Consider the following 21,543-nt stretch of genomic DNA (forward strand, 5'->3'; position numbering starts at 1 on the left):
AACTCTTATCAGTCTCCAATCTTCTGAAGCATAACGAACAAGTTCTCACATGGTGAACAAGTTCTTATATAGGAAACAATGCAAGGGCACTCGTATCATAGAAACTGTTTCTGTTGTGACTACGAATCATGAACTGTAAACAATCAAGTCAGATATGATTATTCATATGATTTTTATACTTTATATATGAATTCCCACATTCTCTCCTCCCATTCTTCTTCAAACCAACTACTTTCAGGGTTTTGGCGCAACCATTTCATGAAAACTGTTTGTCAAGATCACCAATGACCTGTAAATATTAAAATTAATGATCACTTCCAATTTCCTGACTTCTCAGAGGCCATTATCCTTCTTAAGACATTTTCTTTATATGACTTTCAAGACATTGCTGTCCTGATTGTCTTTATACCTCACTCACTTTACCCTCTCAATATCCTTTGTTTCCCCTCTTCTCAATCACCTTTTTTTCATAATGGAATCTTAGGGCATGGTCATTGGACCTCTTCTTTATGTACTTCAGTCCCTGGTTATGTTATTTCATCTATTCTGATAGCTTAACCAATGTCTATATGACCACAACTCCCAAATTTGTATCTGCAGTCTTGATGCCAGGCTTGTATATCCAGTTGATTCTTTAACACTCTACACTTGAGTATTTTAACAAGGTATCTCAAAGTTAGCATGTCTAAAAACAGAACTCCTAGTTTTTCCCCAATAATACTGTCATCTAGTCTTCCCCATTTCAGTCTTCACCCTTTCAGTTTTTGAGCAAAAAACCTCTAAGTCATCATTGATTCTACTTTCACTCCTCAGAAATTTATTTTTACTCTACCTTGAAAATACATCTAGACTGTCACTACTTCTCACCAACTCGACTGCCGCTATTGTGTTTAAGCCACAGTTATGATATATCTCTGATATGCAGCATGGTGAAAGGGACATAATATGTCTTCTTGTTTCTATTCCTTTCTCCAAACAAAATATTCTCCACAGAGCTGGTAGATCTCTTTTGAAAAGCCTGTTATATGGAGTCATTTCACTGTTTAAACTGCAACATCTCTTTATTATATCAGAGTAAAGATCAGAGTCATTAAGCAATGGCCTAACAAGGCTCCATTTAATCCATTCCCTCCCTGCCTAATTGAGCTACTTTCCACTTGGCTCATTCTGCTGCAGTTTGAGGCTTCTTGATTCTCCTAGTTTACAACTACTCTGCTGTCTCAGGGATCTTCAACTCTGTTACGGCCCCGAATGTCTGGGGACCGCTCCTCCTTCTAAGAACACCTCCCACCGCGAGGCGCAGTTGTCTTACCAAGTTGAGCCAGGAGAGGTGACAAGTCTCAGGTCTGGTCTTGTTCCGTAATTCTTGTAACTTAAAAGTCCTGCATTGCAAAGGGGTGCAAAGATTTGAGACTTGGAAATATAAACAGATTCAGATAGAAAACTTATGGAATAAAACTCCACACACATGAAGACAAAGCCTCTTGTTTCCACCTTATTTTGAATCAGGGACTTTTCGCAGGTTAGGCGAATGTGATAACTACTACACTACAGAAACTGACGCTTCACTTGTCTTTTTACATCCTTGAATTAGTTTAGCCTTAAATTTATCCTTTCCTCCAGAATATTTTCTTTGTTGAGGACTATTTTACACTTTGCGATTCTTAAAATTAATGATATCCAAACTCGATCATTCGTCGGCAGGCGAATGCTATTCCCAGAACCCCAATTACTTTTCAAGCACCATGCAGGGAAATCTTTGGCAGGCTCCTGGAAAATTTTATTTCAGGAAACTCCTTGATAATGTTCTACACTCATTTCTCTAAAGCTCTGAGCTTCATCTCTCCATAACTGAAAATTATCCTTTAGTAACTAGAATCAACTGGCTGAACTTGGGACTTCCTCAGGCAATGGCGGGAGAGAGGGGCAGAGGAAGGGCTGGAGGACTGGGCCCTTTTTTGTCTGTCAAGCGTGGGCTAAGGGGGTGACTGGGAAGTTTTGTGAAAGTGAAACCTGACTATTAGAAGTCAAACATTCTATTCTTGTCACTCACGTTTACTGCTCCGGAACAGTAAACTCGGTGTCTGATGTCTGTTAATGTCTTATAGCAGGAAGATGACCTTTGTGATTTACCCAACTCTTTTTTGTTATTCACCCACTTTCAACTGTCCCAAGTCCTGTCCTTACCAACAAGGAAAGCAGTCTGCCTTCTACTAGGTTCTAAGGCCAAGCCTCCACAAAGGTAGTCAGTGGCAAAAATATGCTTGTCCCCAAAGTAAGTCGTGAGAAACTAGTAACAGGAGAGAGGCTTCTTGAAGGCTTTGAGAAAGGTCACAGACTGGTGCTCTATTGTGACAGCTTAAACATGATTGATCAAAATATTGTGGGTAGTGGAGAAGAAAGTCATGTTTCTCATTAGCATAATCTCCAACCCCACCTTCTTTTGTTTTGAGATCACATCAACAGAAAAAACAACTATTACATTTAATGCATATGTGTTTGTAGGCTTTTCTCAGTATTTGGTTAGAAGTTTATTTTAAAGAAATTATTGAATAGTCCAGTCCCATTCTCATCATTGGAAGTATCTGACACCCTAAAGGAACTGGTAAACTAGAAGAGAGGGAATACCTAGCCTGATCACAATGATCAATTTGCACACAGTAATTTAGTTGTGATAAGACTGCTATGTGAAATGTCAGCTATAAAAGTCATAGGGTTTTCTCAAATGAGCACAGAAAAGAGACATCTCCTCCATTATCAATGGTCAGGAAATACTTGCTAGGGGAAGTGATGACTTAACTGATGAAAGAAAAAAGTGAGGTGGTTGAAAACACATTGAATGGAGAGGGGATACCTGCATTGGGATGGACATGGAGCTCCAAGTGTATGTTTGAAACACAGTGTGCCTTCATTCATTCCTGTTCCTCATGGAAATTCATTCAATTGAGAGTAAGTAAAATAACATGTGCTGGATCAGGGAGATAAAAGACCACCCTCGACAGTATGGAGCTTAGATTTACTCTGAATATAATGGGTGGGAAAGAATTGACTGTTGGAAAGAGGAATATGACATTTTCTATTTCAATCCAAAGACCTTATCTGTATAAACCATGAATGAAGAGGGCCAATATTTTATGATAAAATATTGAAGCATTCATAAAGTTTGAAGAACTGCACAGTGAACACCCACATGTTTTAGTTATGGGAGATTGGTTCTCTGCCTTCTTTGCTGAATACTCTACTCTATAAAACAATATCCCCCCAACAATCCCCTTTGCCTCTAGGATAAATGTTACTTGGTATTGCTTCCAGAAGAATCTCCACGAGCCTTAGCCCTTGTGATGAGTTGGACATCAATGAAAGCCATCATCTCAGGACAGATTGGGCTCATTGTTCTTGACCATTCTAGGGATGCAGGGTACTAAATGTTATTCTCTGTTGCCTAGAGGGCAAATGGTCTCACAAGCTCCTTTCTTTTTGAAGTTGAATGGCCTGGAGAATTGAAATCTCTTAAGGCAGGACATGGATTTGAGTGTTTTTTCCTTATGCTGGCAACTTGTCAGGACCTTGAAAGTAAGATTCATTTGGGCACCCACTTTTAACACTCTGATATTAGGCCTTATCTTGAGGTTTGAAAACAAAAGACAGAGTAAGTGTTCATGCAGAGGTGCACAACAGGAAATAAATAACTTGGATGGGTTTAGGGAAGTTCAAAATCAAGCAGAAAAAAAATCTATTTATGGACCAATTACCATTGAACAAGTATATATAGATTTCTTACACCTTATATTTATTACTTTTTTGTGCATATATTGGCAGTTTCCTATGCATAATTATCTCAACTTAGCTTTGTGAACAATATCCAGGGCACCAAATTTTACTGATCCTGAAAAAGGGGAGTTGATAAAAAGTTCTGCTAGGAATGGTTATAGTTTTCATTAAAGAAAGGCATATTTAATCAACAGCTACTAATTGCTTGGAACTAAAACATAAGCTCCATGAGGAAAAAAGGTATTTTGTCTGTTGTGTTCACTACTTTATTCCTAGTTACAATGTCTGACTTATAATAGGGATTCAATTAATATTCCTTGGATGAATCAATGGATGATAAATTGAACGAATGAATGAATGGATGGATGGATGAATGAATGAATAAGGACCAGGTAAAAATCAAGAATTTAGTTTTGAACATCAATACCTACTTTTCCCCGTTTATTCTAACTGATGGGCTTTTTAAATATGTGCCAAATGAGATGCTTATAAAGTTACTTAGCACTAAAAATGTCCTCCATACCTCATTTGTGATGACACTGTCCCTGGATCTGTTAACTGTAGCCAATTTTTTTGTTGGCTTCTGGGTATTTCTATCATTTTCACCTGTCTTCCTCAGCAATGACATTGTGTCTTAGTGTAGTGTTTATTACTTGTGTGTTATATACAGAAGCCATAGTTTTGTCCCCCACTAAACCCAAGAAACACTGGTCCCTTTGTCAAGTTTTTTTATTTCATAGTAGAGAGACCAAGACATTGTTTTACAATCTCTCCCATCTGGATGATGACTACTCTAGTAGCTGCAGGGTTCTGGGATCTGGTTGACATCTCCATTCCCTCATTTATTTCTGTTTATCATAAGGAGCTACCTAAAAGTATTTTCAAAAAAGCTCGAGTGACTGTAATTGAAAAATATTCTTAGAACACAAAATTAACAGTTGACATGGGAAACTACTGTGGAAGCTAGGAAGTATGGAATTCTCCCAGTTTCAGACAACAAAAGAGGAGGTCAGGGATTAAGATTGTCTGAGCAGGCCTTGAGTCTAGCACCATGGAAAGAAATTAATGCTCAAGAATACAGATGGTCATTCCTCTCGGAAAGGAGAAAAGTAGGCAGTGTGAGAAGTGTGGCGGAAATCTCCAAAACCACATATATTCTGAAAATACAGCAAATACAACTATTTCTAAAAGATTGACCAGAAGTAAGAGTACACTGGTCAGTCTACATCTGGGAGAAGTCAACATCTCATGGAAAAGGGTAAAGTAAAAAGCTACGATCCAGCGGGACCTGAGTAATCCCCCCACCCCAGCTCACCATTTGGAGGAAGAGAATCAGAGCAAGGAGGGAATGGAAGCATGGGACTGCTAAATACCCAGCCCTAGAAATTTATCCCCAGAGTACAGACCCACATTGCATGGTGCTCTGGAGATTAGAGGGCTTGAAAACTGAAGTCAGAGAATAAGATGGTGGGGACAAGAAAAAAAGCAGGCACTTTAAAAGGCTTCTCAACAGTCAGAAGGCTGTTAAAAGAGCAAGGGTTTAGGAGAAGGAACAGGTGGAAAAAATCGCCCTGGCACTCTCAGCCCAACAAGTTGGGAACTTTCAGGAGCTTCAGGCACCCTATCCTCCTGGTTGGCAACCCAGCCCTGATGTTCCTCACCCTGATAAGCAGCCTGAGGCTCCTTCCTCCCTGCTGGAACCTGTGGGCAAACCCACTGTCCCCACCACTGCTGCACACCAGCCAGAGGGCAGCAACTTAATGTAGAGGTGTCTCCCTGTGCGTGGCTAACCAGCCCAGACAGCTGAGACAGGCAAAGTGACCAGGAAGCATGACAGGGCTTTGCCCTCCCTGAAAAATTGCATGCTGCTTTTCAATGACCCCCACAATCACCCTAGGCCATCCCGAGGGCTGCCATGCCCATGGCATTTAGGGGATTAACACAGAGGCTTCTCCCTGCACACGGTTAACTGGCAGAGACAGCAGACAAGCACTGTGACTGGTGAGGAAGGGACTTTGTCCTCCCAGCTGACACCCATGCCACTCCCCTGCAACCACTCCCATTGTTTCAAGACTATGAAAAGGCAGAAGAACGTTGTTCAATCCAAAATCCCTCAAACACCAGAAAGAGGGCTTGGGCTCGGTGAAACTGAAATAATCAATCTTCCTGAAAAAGAATTCAAAATAAAAGTCATAAGAATGCTAATGGAGCTACAGGAAAATATTCAAGAGCTAAGTGATGAATTCAGGAGGAAGATAACTGAAATGAAACAATGGAGGAATTTAAAAGCAGATTAGATGAGGTAGAGCAGACAGTAAATGGAATAGAAATTACAGAACAGGAATACAGAGAAGCTGAGGCAGAGAGAGAAGAAAGGATCTCTAGGAATGAAAGATTAAGAGATTTGTGTGACCAATCCAAACAGAACAATATCCACATTATAGAGGTACCAGAAAAACAAGAGAGAGAAAAAGGGTTAGAAAGTGTATTTGAAGAAATAATTGCTGAAAACTTCCCCAAATTGGGGAAGGAAATAGTCTCTCAGGCCATGAAAGTCCACAGATCTAGCAACACAAGGGACTCAAGTAGAACAACACCAAAACATATAATAATTAAAATGAAAAATATCAAGGACAAAGACAGAGTACTAAAAGCAGCCAGAGAGAGAAAAATATCACCTACAAAGGAAAACCCATCAGGCTATCATCAGACTTCCATCAGAAACCTTACAGGCCAGAAGGGAGTGGCATGATATATCCAATGCAGTGAAACAGAAGGGGCTCATACCAAAAATACTCTATCTGGCAAGATTATCATTTAAATTTGAAGGAGGGATTAAACAGTTCTCAGAAAAGCCAAATTTGGGTAATTTATCTCACACAGGCCATCTCTACAGTGTATTTTAAAGGGACTGCTCTACATGGAAGTATGACTAAGGCTAAATATCTGTCACCAGAGAAAATACAACCACAGCAAAGGAAGTAGACCAACTAAATACTAACCAAATGCAAACTTAAATCAGCAACCCACAAAGACAGTCAAGGGATACACAAAGAGTACAGAATATGACACCTTACATATAAAGAGTGGAGGAGGAAGAAATAGAAGGGACAAAAAAAAAGAATCTTCAGACTGTGTTTATAATAGCATAATAAGTGAGTTAAGGCAGAGTGCTAGATAGTAAAGAAGATGCCCTTGAACCTTTGGCAACCGTGACTCCAAAGCCTGTAATGGCAATAAGTACTTATCTATCGATAATCATCCTAAATGTAAATGGACTGAATACACCAATCAAAAGACACAGAATTACAGAATGGATTAAAAAAAGCAAGACACATCTATATGCTGCCTACAAGAGACTCACTTCAAACCCAAAGACATACACAGACTGAAAGTCAAGGGATGGAGAAAGATATTTCATGCAAACAATGGGGAGAAAAAAGCAGGTGTTGCAGGTGTTTTGAATAGACTTTAAAACAAATAAAGTAACAAAAGATAAGGAGGACATTACATAATGATAAAGGGGTCAATCCAACAAGAGGATATAACCATTATAAATATCTATGCATCCAACACAGGAGCATGTACATATGTCAAACAAACACTAACAGATTTAAAGGAGGAAATAAAATGCAATGCATTCATTTTAAGAGACTTCAACACACCACTTACTCCAAAGGACAGATCAACCAGACAAAAAATAAGTAAGACTAGGCCACTAAGAGAGCCTCAGCAAATTCAAACAGATTGAAATTGTACCAAACAACTTCTCAGATCACAAAGGTATGAAACTAGAAATAAACTGTACAAGAAAACAAAAAGGTTCACAAACACATGGAGGCTTAACAACATGCTCCTAAATAATCAATGGATCAATGGCCATATTAAAACAGATATCAAGCAATATATGGAGAAAAATGAAAACAACAGCGCAATGCCCCAACTTCTGTGGGACACAGCAAAGGCAGTTCTAAGAGGAAAGTGTATAGCAATCCAGGCCTATTTAAAGAAGAAAGAACAATCCCAAAGGAATAGACTAAATTGATGATTATTGAAACTGGAAAAAGAAGAACAAATGAGACCCAAAGTCAGCAGAAGGAAGGACATAATAAAGATCAGAGAAGAAATAAATAAAATTGAGAAGAATAAAACAATAGAAAAACAATGAAAACAAGACCTGTTTCTTTGAGAAAATTAAAATAAACTCCTAGCCAGACTTATCAAGGAAAAAAGAGAATCTACACACATAAAAAGAATCAGAAATGAGAAAGGAAAAATCACTATGGATACCACCATACAAAGAAATTATTAGTGGTATTACAAATACAAAGAATTATTAGAGAATCCTATGAAAAATTAGATGTTAACAAATTAGATAACCTAGAAGAAATGGACAACATTCTAGAAAAATACAACCTTCAAAGACTAATGCAGGAAGAAACAGAAAAACTGAACAGACCATTTACCAGCAATGAAATTGAACTGGTAATCAAAAAACTACCCAAGAAAAAAGTTCCCGAAACAGATGGCTTCACCACTGAATTTTGTCAGACATTTAGAAAAGACATAATACTCATTCTCCTTAAAGTTTTTCAAAAAGTAGAAGTGGAGGGGACACTTCCAAACTCATTCTATGAAGCCAGCATCATTTTAATAACAAAACCAAGCAGAGTAACCACAAAAAAGAAAATTACAGACCAATATCCCTGATGAACATAAATGCAAAAATACTCAACAAAATATTAGCAAACCGAATTAAAAAATACATCAAGAGGATCATACATCATGATCAAGTCAGATTCATCCTAGGGATGTAAAGGCAGTACAAAATTCAAAAATCCAACAACACCATCCACTATATCAATAAAAAGAAGGACAAAAACCACATGATCATTTCCATAGATGCTGAAAAAGCATTCAACAAAATTCAACATCCATTCATGATAAAAACTCTCAATAAAATGGGTATAGAGGGCAAGTGCCTCAACATAATAAAGGCCATATATGACAAACCCACAGCCAACATTATACTTAACAGCGAGAATCTGAAAGCTTTTCCTTTAAGATTGGGTACAAGACAAGGATGCCCACTCTCCCCACTTCTACTCAACATAGTACTGGAAGTCCTAGCCACAGCAATCAGACAATACAAAGAAATAAAAGGCATCCAGATTGGCAAGGAAGAAGTTAAACTGTCCCTGCTTGCAGATGACATGATATTGTACATAAAAATCCCTGAAGAATCCACTCCAAAACTAATAGATCTAATATCTGAATTCAGCAAAGTTGCAACATACAAAATTAATACACAGAAATCTGTTGCATTCCTATACTCTAACAATGAACTAGCAGAGCAAGAAATGAGGAAAACAATTCCATTCACAATTGCATCAAAAATAATAAAATACCTAGGAATAAACCTAACCAAGGAAGTGAAAGACCTGTACTCTGAAAACTACAAGACATTCATGAGAGAAATTAAAGAAGATACAAATAAATGGAAACACATCCTGTGCTCATGGATAGGAATAATTAATATTGTCAAAATGGCCATCCTGCATAAAACAATCTATACATTCAATGCAATCCCTATCAAAATACCAACAGCATTCTTCAATGCACTAGAGAAAATCATCCTAAAATTCATATAGAACCACAAAAGACCTCGAATAGCCAAAGCAATCCTGAGAAGGAAGAATAAAGCAGGGGGAATTATGCTCTCCAACTTCAAGCTCTACTACAAAGCCACAGTAATCAAGACAATTTGGTACTGGCGCAAGAGCAGACCCATAGACCAATGGAAGAGACTAGAGGGCCCTGATATAAACCCAACCATATATGGTCAATTAATATATGATAAAGGATCCATGGACATACAATGGGGAAAAGACAGCCGCTTCAACAGCTGGTGTTGGCAAAACTGGATAGCTACATGCAAGAGAATGAAACTGGATTGTTGTTTAGCCCCATACACAAAAGTAAACTCAAAATGGATTAAAGACCTTAAGGTAAGTCATGAAACCATAAAACTCTTAGAAGACAACATAGACAAACATCTCCTGCATATAAGCTTGAGAACTTTTTCCTAAACCTATCTCCACGATTAAGGGAAACAAAAGCAAAAATGAACTCATGGGACTACATCAAACTAAAGAGTTTTGTACAGCAAAGGACATCATCAACAAAACAAAAAGGCATCCTACAGTATGTGAGAATATATTTGTAAATGACATATCCAACAAGGGATTAACATCCAAAATATCTAAAGAACTTACACACCTCAACACCCAAAAAGCAAATAACCCGATTAACAAATGGACAGAGGATATGAAGAGACAATTCTCCAAAGAAGAAATTCAGATGGCCAACTGACACATGAGAAGATGCTCCACATCACTAATCATCAGGGAAATGAAAATTAAAAATCACAATGAGATATCACTTCACACAAGTAAGGATGGCCAGCATCGAAAAGACTAAGAACAACAAACCCTCCTACACTGCTGGTGGGAATGTAAGCTAGATCAACCATTGTGGAAAGTAATATGGAGGTTCCTCAAAAAACTAAAAATATATTCCACTCATTGGAATATACCCAAAGAATACAACTTCTCAGATTAAAAAAGACATATGCACCCCTATGTTTATCACAACTCTTTTTACAATAGCCAAGATATGGAAGCAACTTAAGTGTCCATCTGTAGATGAATGGATAAAGATGTGGCACGTATATGCAACGGAATACTATTCAGCCATAAGAAAGAAACAAATCCTACCATTTGCAACAACATGGATGTGGCTGGAGGACATTATGCTCAGTGAAATAAGCCAGGTGGAGAAAGACAAATGCCAAATGATTTCCCTCATTTGTGGAGTATAACAATGAAGTAAAACTTAAGGAACAAATTGTCAGAGGCCTCAGAGACTCCAAGAATGAACTAGTGGTTACCAAATGGGAGGAGTGTGGGAGGGAGGGAGAAGAGGACTGAGGGGTATTATGTTTAGTACACATGGTGTGGGGGATCATGTGGAGAACAGTGTATCACAGAGAAGGGACATAGTAGATTGCTGGCAACCTGCCGCACTAATGAACAGTGACTGCATTGGGGTATGGGTGGGGACTTGATAATATGGATAAATGTAGTAACCACATTGTTTTTTCATATGAAACCTTCATAAGAGTGTATATCAATCTTACCTTAATAAAAAATTAAAAAAAAACACAACACCCTCCCTCCTACCCCAAACCATCTGGAACCTGTTTTAATGAGTTCTTAACCCACTATCCCATCCCTGAAGCATCCAGAAAAGTCTTAATGACTTGGAAAACTATGTGCACCTGGCTCAGTGCTTAGGACATAGTAGGTATTCAGGAAAGATTTCACTAGTGGATAGCTAGAACTGCATGTTAAAATACTTACTTATAAAACCAGTGTCTCATATTGAAACTCCAAACTCCATGTGTATGCATGAGGTTTTCCAAATTTACCCCAAGGAGAGCTTGTCTCAATATTGACTTTCCTCTGGTTCCAGAACTGAAGCCTTTACCTGGACAATCAGATTCAGTGGATTTGGAATGGGGCTTAGATTCAGCAGGCAAAACAGTGTTTTCTGATGAGTAATAAAAATGTGTAGATATCACCTTTGTAATATGCAGCTTCATTCTCCCCACCTCTATTATTCCATGTCCTTTCCTCCTTGTTTTTCTTTCCAGATCCATGTAAAGAAGTATCTTCTCTTGAGTGTAAGTGGTGGTACAGTGAACTGGGTCTGGAAAAGTGGGTGTTGCTTTAGCATTATGTCCTTTTTTTTTGGTTACAATATTCTACATTTTAAGATCAGGGATGGTTTACAGTCTTTCCCTAAAACCAGAGTAATGCATGGTGCAAATTAGTGATTAGATAATACTTGTTTAAAATGAACTTTTCATTAGTTTTCTCCAAGAAACCTTATAAGGATTTGTTTCTTTTCCATGCTCTTCAAAGTCTGGTCTCAGAGTTCATGGATATATTCATAATCTTCCAGGGACTAGCAATTATCATTAATTCTAACTCAGTCATTTTGACTACTACTGCCTAGCTGTTACTGGGATGGATGAGTAGTTAAGGAATTACGTTTAAGATTGAGTGGATGTATGTCCATGTGAGTTCAAGCTCCACTTTAGGTGCAGTTGTTCTGGTAAGTATTTTACTTGAAAATGAAAATTTTTTGTGAAAAGTTAGGAGCTAATCCAGCATATAGTTGGGTCTGGATTTATTTTATCCAATGTGGCAAACTCTATCTATAATTGGTGGGCTTAGGTAATTTACATATGATGTAATTACTGACAGTTTTCTATTAAAAGTCTACCATCTCATTACTTATTTTCTGTGGTATACTGTTGCAGTCAAATGTCATTATGTGAAAGTTTTATGTCTTGCTATGCTACTCTTTTCTGGGTCATTTGTCTAGAGATAGATGTCTTTTCTTAAGGCTTTTTAAATTCATGTTAGTTGACATGGACACAATGTCCACCTAGTCTGTGGTACTTTTTTATGGCAGCCCTGGCAAATACATGCAAGGACATATTAAACAAATACATACATACATATGAAATAAAAGTAGGACACAAAAGGATTTTTAAAAAGTAATTTAAGGAAACAGTCTGCAAGCCAAAACTTTACATCATATAATCAGGAATATGCTCAGAGTATAGAGAAATAATAATTTGCCCAATAACTAGAACTAGGAAGCAATGGAGAAAAGTTTTTATAGAATAACAAAAAAATGTCTTATATCAAAACTATATTAATAGAATGTAGTTTAAATTGAGGTAGAGGAACATGGCGGCATGAGTAGGACAGTGGGAATCTCCTCCCAAAAACATATATATTTTTGAAAATACAACAAACACAACCAATCCTACAAGAGAGACCAGAAGATACAGAACAACAGCCAGACTACATCCACACGTGCAAGAGCCCAGTGCCTGGTGAAAGGGATAAGATACAACCCCTGGCCCAGCAGGACCTGAGCACACCCCCCCCCAGCTCCAGGCGGGAGGGAGAGGGAGCCAAGGACTGCTGAATACCCAGCCCCAGCCACCCGCACCAGAGCACAGACACAGTGCATGCATGGAGGGCTGGAAACTAAGGAACCAGGGCAGCAAGATCTCTGAGCGGGTTCCGAAGCTGAAGCCCCTGTGACAAAGAAAAGCAAGTGCTTCTGGAAAGTCTTAAAGGGACAGGGATGTAACAGCTGGACAGAAACAACACAGGTCACAGCCCAGTGGCTGTGAATTACAGGGAAAACTGGGCACACTAACCCCCTGGGCAACAGCTCTGACACCCCTCACAGAGGTAAACAGCAAAACAGTCCCCATCCATTACCCCTCCAGGTGCTGTGAAAGCAGAGAAGCAGCCCAAGGCATATACCACACCCTCAGAAAGGGAGATTCCTCCATATCGGCTGGGCAAAACACAAACACCCAGTCTACACGCAATTACCCAACACAAGCCACTAGGGGTCGCAGTTCTCCCAGTAAAGAAAGGCCAGTAGCAAGTGAAAAGTTTGGCACTCCCAGCTGACAGTCAACAGCACCTGTCAACATGAAAAGGCAAAAAAATATGATACAGACAAGACTAACCCAGAAAGCTTCAACATCTGCTACATCTTTCCCTGAGAAGGGATCTGGGGAAATAGATTTAACCAGTCTTCCTGAAAAAGAATTCAAAACAAAAGTCATAACCACGCTGATGGACTTGCAGAGAAATATGCAAGAACTAAGGAAGGAGAATACAGAAATAAAACAAGCTCTGGAAGGACTTCAAAACAGAATGGACGAGAAGCAAGAGACCATTAATGGACTAGAAAACAGAGAACAGGAACGCAGGGAAGCTGATGCAGAGAGAGATAAAAGGATCTCCAGGAAAAAAAGAATTCTAAAAGAGCTGAGTGACCAATCGAAAGGGGACAATATCCGCATTATAGGGGTACCAGAAGAAGAAGAGAGAGAAAAAGGGACAGAAAGTGTCTTTGAAGAAATAATTGCCAAAAACTTCCCCAAACTAGGGGAAGAAATGGCCTCTCAGACCACAGAGGTACACAGAACTCCCATGACAAGGGATCCAAGGATGGCAACACCAAGACACATAATAATTAAAATGGCAAAGATCAAAGACAAGGACAAAGTATTAAAGGCAGCCAGAGAGAAAAAAAAGGTTACCTACAAAGGAAAACCCATCAGGCTATCATCAGACTTCTCAACAGAAAACTTACAGGCCAGAAGAGAATGGCATGATATACTTAATGCAATGAAACAAAAGGGCCTCGAACCAAGACTACTGTATCCAGCACAATTATCATTTAAATATGAAGGAGGGATTAAACAATTCCCAGACAAGCAAAAGTTGAGGGAATTTGCCTCCCACAAACCACCTCTACAGGGCATCCTACAGGGAATGCTCTAGATGGGAGCACTCCTAAAAAGAGCACAGAACAAAACACCCAACATATGAAGAAGGGAGGAGGAGGAATAAGAAGGGAGAGAAATAAAGAATCATCAGACCATGTTTATAATAGCTCAACAAGTGAGTTAAGTTAGACAGTAAGATAGTAAAGAAGCTAACTCTGAACCTTTGGTAACCACAAACTTAAAGCCTGCAATGGCAATAAGTTCATACCTTTCAATAATCACCCTAATGTAAATGGAATGAATGCACCAATCAAAAAACACAGGGTAATAGAATGGATAAAAAAGCAAGATCCATCCATATGCTGCTTACAAGAGACCCACCTCAAACCCAAAGACACGCACAGACTTAGAGTCAAGGGATGAAAAAAGATATTTCATGCAAACAACGGAGAGAAGAAAGCAGGTGCTGTAATTCTGGTATCAGACAAAACAGATTTCAAAATAAAGAAGGTAACAAAAGATAAAGAAGGACATTACATAATGATAAAGGGCTCAGTCCAACAAGAGGATATAACCATTATAAATATATATGAACTCAATACAGGAGCACCAACATACCTGAAACAAATACTAACAGAACTAACGGAGGAAATAGAGTGCAATGCATCCATTCTAGGAGACTTCAACACACCACTCACTCCAAAGGACAGATCCACCAGACAGAAAATAAGTAAGGACACAGAGGCACTGAACAACAAACTAGAACAGATGGACCTATTAGACATCTATAGAACTCTACAACCAAAAGCAACAGGATACACATTCTTCTCAAGTGCACATGGAACATTCTGCAGAATAGACCACATACTAGGCCACAAAAAGAGCCTCAGGAAAGTCCAAAAGATTGAAATTCTACCAACCAACTTTTCAGACCACAAAGGCATAAAACTAGAAATAAACTGTACAAAGAAGGCAAAAAGGCTCACAAACACATGGAGGCTTAACAACACGCTCCTAAATAATCAATGGATCAATGACCAAATCAAAATGCAGATCCAGCAATATATGGAAACAACCGACAACAACAACACAAAGCCCCAACTACTGTGGGACACAGCAAAAGCAGTCTTAAGAGAAAAGTATATAGCAATCCAGGCATATTTAAAAAAGGAAGAACAATCCCAAATGAATGGTCTAATGTCACAATTATTGAAATTGGAAGAAGAAGAACAAATGAGGCCTAAGGTTAGCAGAAGGAGGGACATAATAAAGATCACAGAAGAAATAAATAAAGTTGAGAAGACCAATATCCCTGATGAACGTAGATGCAAAAATACTCAACAAAATATTAGCAAACCGAATTCAAAAATACATCAAAAGGATAGTACACCATGACCAAGTGGGATTCATCCCAGGGATGCAAGGATGGTACAACATTCGAAAGTCCATCAACATCATCCACCACATCAACAAAAAGAAAGACAAAAACCACATGATCATCTCCACAGATGCTGAAAAAGCTTTTGACAAAGTTCAACATCCATTCATGATAAAAACTCTCAGCAAAATGGGAATAGAGGGCAAGTACCTCAACATAATAAAGGCCATATATGATAAACCCACAGCCAACATTATATTGAACAGCGAGAAGCTGAAAGCTTTTCCTCTGAGATCGGAAACTAGACAGGGATGCCCACTCTCCCCACTGTTATTTAACATAGTACTGGAGGTCCTAGCCACGGCAATCAGACAAAACCAAAAAATACAAGGAATCCAGATTGGTAAAGAAGAAGTTAAACTGTCACTATTTTGAGATGACATGATACTGTACATAAAAACAGCCTAAAGACACCACCCCAAAACTACTAGAACTGATATAAGAATACAGCAAATTTGCAGGATACAAAATTAACACACAGAAACCTGTGGCTTTCCTATACACTAACAATGAATCAACAGAAAGAGAAATCAGGAAAAGAACTCCATTCACAATTGCATCAAAAAAAAAAATACCTAGGAATAAACCTAACCAAAGAAGTGAAAGACTACAAGTCATTCTTAAGAGAAATTAAAGGAGACACTAACAGATGGAATCTCATCCCAAGCTCTTGGCTAGGAAGAATTAATATCATCAAAATGGCCATCCTGCCCAAAGCAATATACAGATTTGATGCGAACTCTATGAAACTACCAGCAACATTCTTCAATGAACTGGAACAAATAATTCAAAAATTCATATGGAAACACAAAGACCCTGAATAGCCAAAGCAATCCTGAGAAAGAAGAATAAAGAACTGGGGATCTCACTCCCTAACTTCAAGCTCTACTACAAAGCCATAGTAATCAAGAAAATTTCGTACAGGAACAAGAACAGAGCCACAGACCAATGTGTCGCGACCCTTCAGGGAATGAAGCAACACGCCCAAGGTCTTGATTCTTCTCTAGGCTTTATTTTCTAATCTCTCATGGTGGTTACAGCAGTTGTCGGGAAGCTCCTCTCCCTCCCGGCAGGCTCCCTTATATTCAGTCACCCAACCAATCCGGGACAGTATCATGCGTGACCTTTAAGCGGATAGGTGTCACGCGCCACTCTAAGGGGCAGCACGAGCTGTGCACGGGTATGGAAGTCTGCTGGGCCAATCCCCAACAGGGAAGAGGGGAAAGGGTGGTGAGCAGGAAGCAGGCGCCATCTTTAGGGCATTGTCCAGCTAGAGTGGGGCTCAGCCTCGGCCGTAGGCCGGGCCCCCACATCTCCCCCTTTATTGTTTTATAACCAAAAGGCTGTCAGGATCATGCCTGTCTTAGGTCGTCTGGAGTCTGCGGCATTCTTACCCGTCCTCAGGCAACAGACAGCTTAGGTCTGCACCCTGTCTTAGGTTGATATGCGCAGCTCCCGATCTTACCCGTCCTTGACTACTGATCCAGCATATTAAGCCATACTCTAGGGGAGATGCCTTCCTCTAGTGCTGCCATGGCCTGCAACAGGACCTTCCATTCTCCTCCTTGCTGTTTTGTATGGAACAGACTTTCCTCCCAAGCACGAGGAGGCCCACAATTAGCAATATTCCTATGACACCTACACCTGACCAGGCTTTGGTGGCGTTTAACACAGCTTCAGCTATTTGAGCTACGGAGCAAAATTTCTAACCATAGCTGAGTGGTGAGCTCGTCAAGCTCACTGGACCAATTTGTGGTTAACATCTTGCCTAACTGTCTGGACAAGTTGGCAGCTTTAAAATAATTATGAAAAGGAATACCAGTAATACACCCCCGTATAAGAATGGACACAGCCCACAGACAAAACCTCCCCCAAGAGGTCCAATTGTTCTTGAAGAAGGTTCATGCGTTGGTTGACCAAGGCCATCCCATTCTTAAAATGGCCGTTGATGACGTTCTGCATTGTCATTGCCGAGGCAGTGGCCTGGGACAGACCATTCAGCATCTCTGCCGTAGGAATGGTGATCCACGGCAGGAGCAGAAGCAGTGCAATCATCTTGTACCTCTGCTCTGGGGTTTTCCAATCTGTGTATCAGATGTTCAGGCACCCAAACAGGGTTCTGCTGGTCCTGTGGAAAAACACAAACCGAGCCTCGGGTCCAGATAATCACTGTGTCCGGGCCTTTCCATGTTCCTTCCACAAAACTTTAGGCATGTGTTTTGGATTGGATTGTTGGCCGTGCACTGCAGCCATTTTTGTCCAGTGTTCTAAAGTCTTCTCCTATTTCCCCTTTTTGTTTATATAAGGCATTCTTGAGGGTGAGGTGGGTGCGTTCCACCATACCCTGACCCTGAGGGTTGTCTCTAGCTCTCTGCTGCTCTCATGACACAAAAGGATGTCATCCATATATTATCAGGGGAAACTGTTTCCTGACAGTTTGTAAGGCCTTCTTTACATACACATGGTGGGGCTATTAGCCATGCCCTGTGGCAATAAACCTTTGACAGTCTCTTGTTCTAATATTTGGTCTTTAACCTTGTTTCCTAACACAAGCTACTGAAAACCCTGTAATTTTCTGGGTGATAGTAGTGTCTTTTGTTCTAATGAGGCAACTCCTTGTGGGTTCCTGAATGAGGGCTGGTCACTGGAAAGACAAAGCCATGATTAGAAGCTTGGAATTTTCAGTGTCCCTCCCAATTCCTTTAAGAAGGGAGAAGTGGCTGAAATGGAGTTAATGATTGATCGTGACTACATAATGAAGCCTGTGTAAAAACCCCAAATTACAGTGTTGCAGAGCTTCCAGGTTGATGAACTCATCTACGTACTGGTAAGGGTGATACATCCCCAATTCCTGTGCTTGGGACCCTCCCAGACCTCACTGTATGTACCTCTTCATGTGGCTGTTTGTCTGTATCCTTTATTATGTTCTATAATAAACTGGTAAACAAAAGTGTTTTCTGAGTTCTGTGAACTGGTCTAGCATGAAATGGAATCCAAAAAGCAGAAGCTCCTGGGGAACCTCTAATTTTTAGCTGAATTGGACAGAAGTTGTGGGTAACCAAGCGACCTATTACTTGAGATTGGTATCTGAAGTAGGAGCAGTCTTATGGGACTGAGTCCTCAACCTGTAGGATCTGACACTATCTCTGGAAAGACAGTGTTAGAATTGAGTTAAATTATGGGACAGCCATCTAGTGTCAAAGAATTGGGTGGTAGGAGAACCACCACACACACACACAAACACACATCTCGTGGCCAAGAATGTCAGAAAGTATTCTGTGTGAGTAATAAAGGAGAAAAACATAAGGAATAACTGGGTTTGTTTCCAATATACCACTCAGCCTCAAATTTTTGAAAAGGGACCTGAGCTTTTTAAATATTTCTTTTCTTATGCTAGATGGCACTGGAATTTAGTCAGTAGAGGATGCTGGAGAGATACTGCAGGAGGCGAAGAGCTTTGTTTTCTGGTTCCAGGAACTCCTGTGCCCTCTCATCTTCTCCATTCATTCTATGGACTTCCACAAAAGTGAAAAAAAGAAGTTGGATATCATTGATTCATTCACAAATATTACTAGACATCACATAAGGTGAATATTCCAGGATGCAAAATGAATTAACACCTGTTGTGGGGATCTTACAAAAACAAAATAAAACAACAGTGGTGTCCAGTAATTGCTGGAGATCTTGCAAGCCTCAAGTGACAATGTCATAGATCAAACACAAAATATCCAATAGTCGCAAAACGTATCACTGATAATCTCACTGAATAGGGGAGGGGCAATGTCATCAAATGAGAATTCTGAATTTTTTGGTGACCAAATAATAATTTATGGTGCTTCAGTCATGTCATATGAAGAATGATTTTCATGCAAATTTTTAGATGGTTCATTTAGTCTTTCTCTATCTTCTTAAAAAATTTCTATTGCTCACTACTTCTAGTAACCACATCTACAAAGTAAAAAACATCAGACTCTTAGTTTCCCACATGATGTTACAACTGAATAACACAGTTTCGTCAAGAATAAATTTCTCAGACTGTCTTCAACAAAACTAAGGCTAACACTTTAAAACATTACAAAACCTATGGAGAGAGTCCCAATAAATTGCAATTCAGAATTTTCTGTTTACTAAGCAGACTCTTTAACTAGCCAATCCACAAAACCCTCTTGAATAGAAACAGAAATGCAGGTAAAGAAACATAGATTGAGGTAAACTTTACTTTCACATTTTAGTGTGAGGGCCGGGCCCCTGGCCAGGGCTTGGTCCTGGGGCTGATCCACCGTGGCTCCCTTGCCCAGTGGTAGTTCTAAGACCTGGTATTTTAGCCTTGTCACCAGCTGGAGAAGATGGCACCCATTTCTTGCTCACCACCCTTTCCCCTCTTCCCTGTTGGGGATTGGCCCAGCAGACTTCCGTACCCGTGCACAGCTCATGCTGCCCGCTTAGAGTGGCGTGTGACACCTATCCGCTTAAAGGTCACACATGATACTGTCCCGGATTGGTTGGGTGACTGAATATAAGGGAGCCCGCCGGGAGGGAGGAGAGCTTCCCGACAACTGCTGTAACCGCAGTTTAGAGATTAGACAATAAAGCCTAGAGAAGAATCAAGACCTTGGGCGTGTTGCTTCAGTCCCTGAAGGGTCGCGACAAGTGGTGCCAAAACCTGGGAATCGCTAAACCTCGTCGCGACCTGATCCGCTGACCCTGGTGCCTGCCGATGAACGTCGCTGGATGCCGTTCGGTCGGCTGGCCAGACCGGGAGAGGGAACCGAGGAGGGTGAGTGGATCGGCGAGTAAACTGAAAGTATACGTGGCAGGGCAGACAGCAGGCAGTTGCGGTGGGTGTTTATGTGTAGTGTGTGTGTCCTGTTAGTGTTTGTGACATTGTTTATTATAATATATGGAATGAGGAGGCGCCAGTGAAGGTTCACAGAGCAGCGATGAAATCAAAAGGTTCACAGAGTGGTGACGAAATCAAAAGGTTCGCAGAATTAGCGACGTAGTCCATCTAAATTATAACTAGGATACTTGGCCCTTTAGAAAGAGGATGGGGACGGAGGCCTCTAGGGTTAGGGCTGAGGAACCTCTGAAAGCGCTCCTTAGAGCTAATGGAACCCCTTTGAAAATGAAGACTGCCAGGGCATTCCTGAACACTATAGAGAATCATGCCCCATGGTTCTTAGATGAAGGAAAGATCACCAGCCCTTTATGGGACAGGCTGGGGGATGACCTACGCCGGGCAGACAAGAGGGAGCCCCTTCCACCAGGGACAATCCCTATTTGGGGTCGAGTAAAAAATTGCCTGAAGGGACAGAAGCCAAGCTGCCGAGAGGCCATCCAAGAGGGGGAGGAAATATTAGAGGAATTACGAGAAGAGCGTGCCTCCGCAAAGGCATCAGAAGGGGGACCTGAACAGGGACTGCCATCTGATGAGGATGCAGACGAGGAACTTTCAGGGGATGAGCTAGAGAACAGGTTTAATAGCAGAGCATCACACCTGTCATTATATCCCTCCCTTGAACCGTTGAGACTCCAGCCAAGGGAGAGGGTGAGGCTCACCACACCCCCCTAAAGGCAGATAATGCCAAAGCAGGGCTAGTAACTTCCTCAGCCCCCATTGAACCCTCACGATTAAAACCAGGACCATTCACTTCATGGCCCGAACCGCCACCTTATCAGCACTGTCACTGTAAAGATGGCTGGGCGAGGTGGGTATGCAGAGAAGGGCAGGCAGCATTCCCTGTAATAGAAGACCCAAACACTCAGCAAAGGTATCATCAACCCATAGACTTCAAAATAATCAAAAGCCTGAAGGAGGCCGCCACCACCTATGGGCCTCAGGCCGCCTTTACAGTGTCTCTGGTAGAATCAGTGGCCTCTTTGAACCTAACCCTGGCCAATGTCGCCAGGGCGTCTCTCTCCGGAGGCCAGTATCTGACTT

At 40.6% G+C, this 21,543-nt stretch overlaps 1 protein-coding gene across 7 annotated transcripts in view; it reads right to left on the reverse strand.

Annotated features, from left to right (window-relative positions):
* Positions 1 to 21,543, reverse strand: part of LOC108400702 (histone H2A type 1-H) — a 113,061-nt gene that overhangs the window by 25,813 nt on the left and 65,705 nt on the right. For 2 of the 7 annotated variants that reach the window (XR_005056453.2, XR_012126202.1), the window contains one exon: positions 1,313 to 1,382. The exons of 3 other annotated variants lie outside the window; for them this stretch is intronic. The gene's annotated coding sequence lies outside the window, so the exon portion shown is untranslated. Of the gene's footprint in view, positions 1 to 1,312; positions 1,383 to 11,523; positions 11,542 to 17,712; positions 17,731 to 21,543 lie in introns of those variants that run through there. 2 more of the 7 variants (XM_073224538.1, XM_037000203.2) reach the window with 2 other exon arrangements.

The sequence above is a fragment of the Manis javanica genome, chromosome 16 (assembly GCF_040802235.1).
Source record: "Manis javanica isolate MJ-LG chromosome 16, MJ_LKY, whole genome shotgun sequence".
NCBI classification, from domain to species: domain Eukaryota; kingdom Metazoa; phylum Chordata; class Mammalia; order Pholidota; family Manidae; genus Manis; species Manis javanica.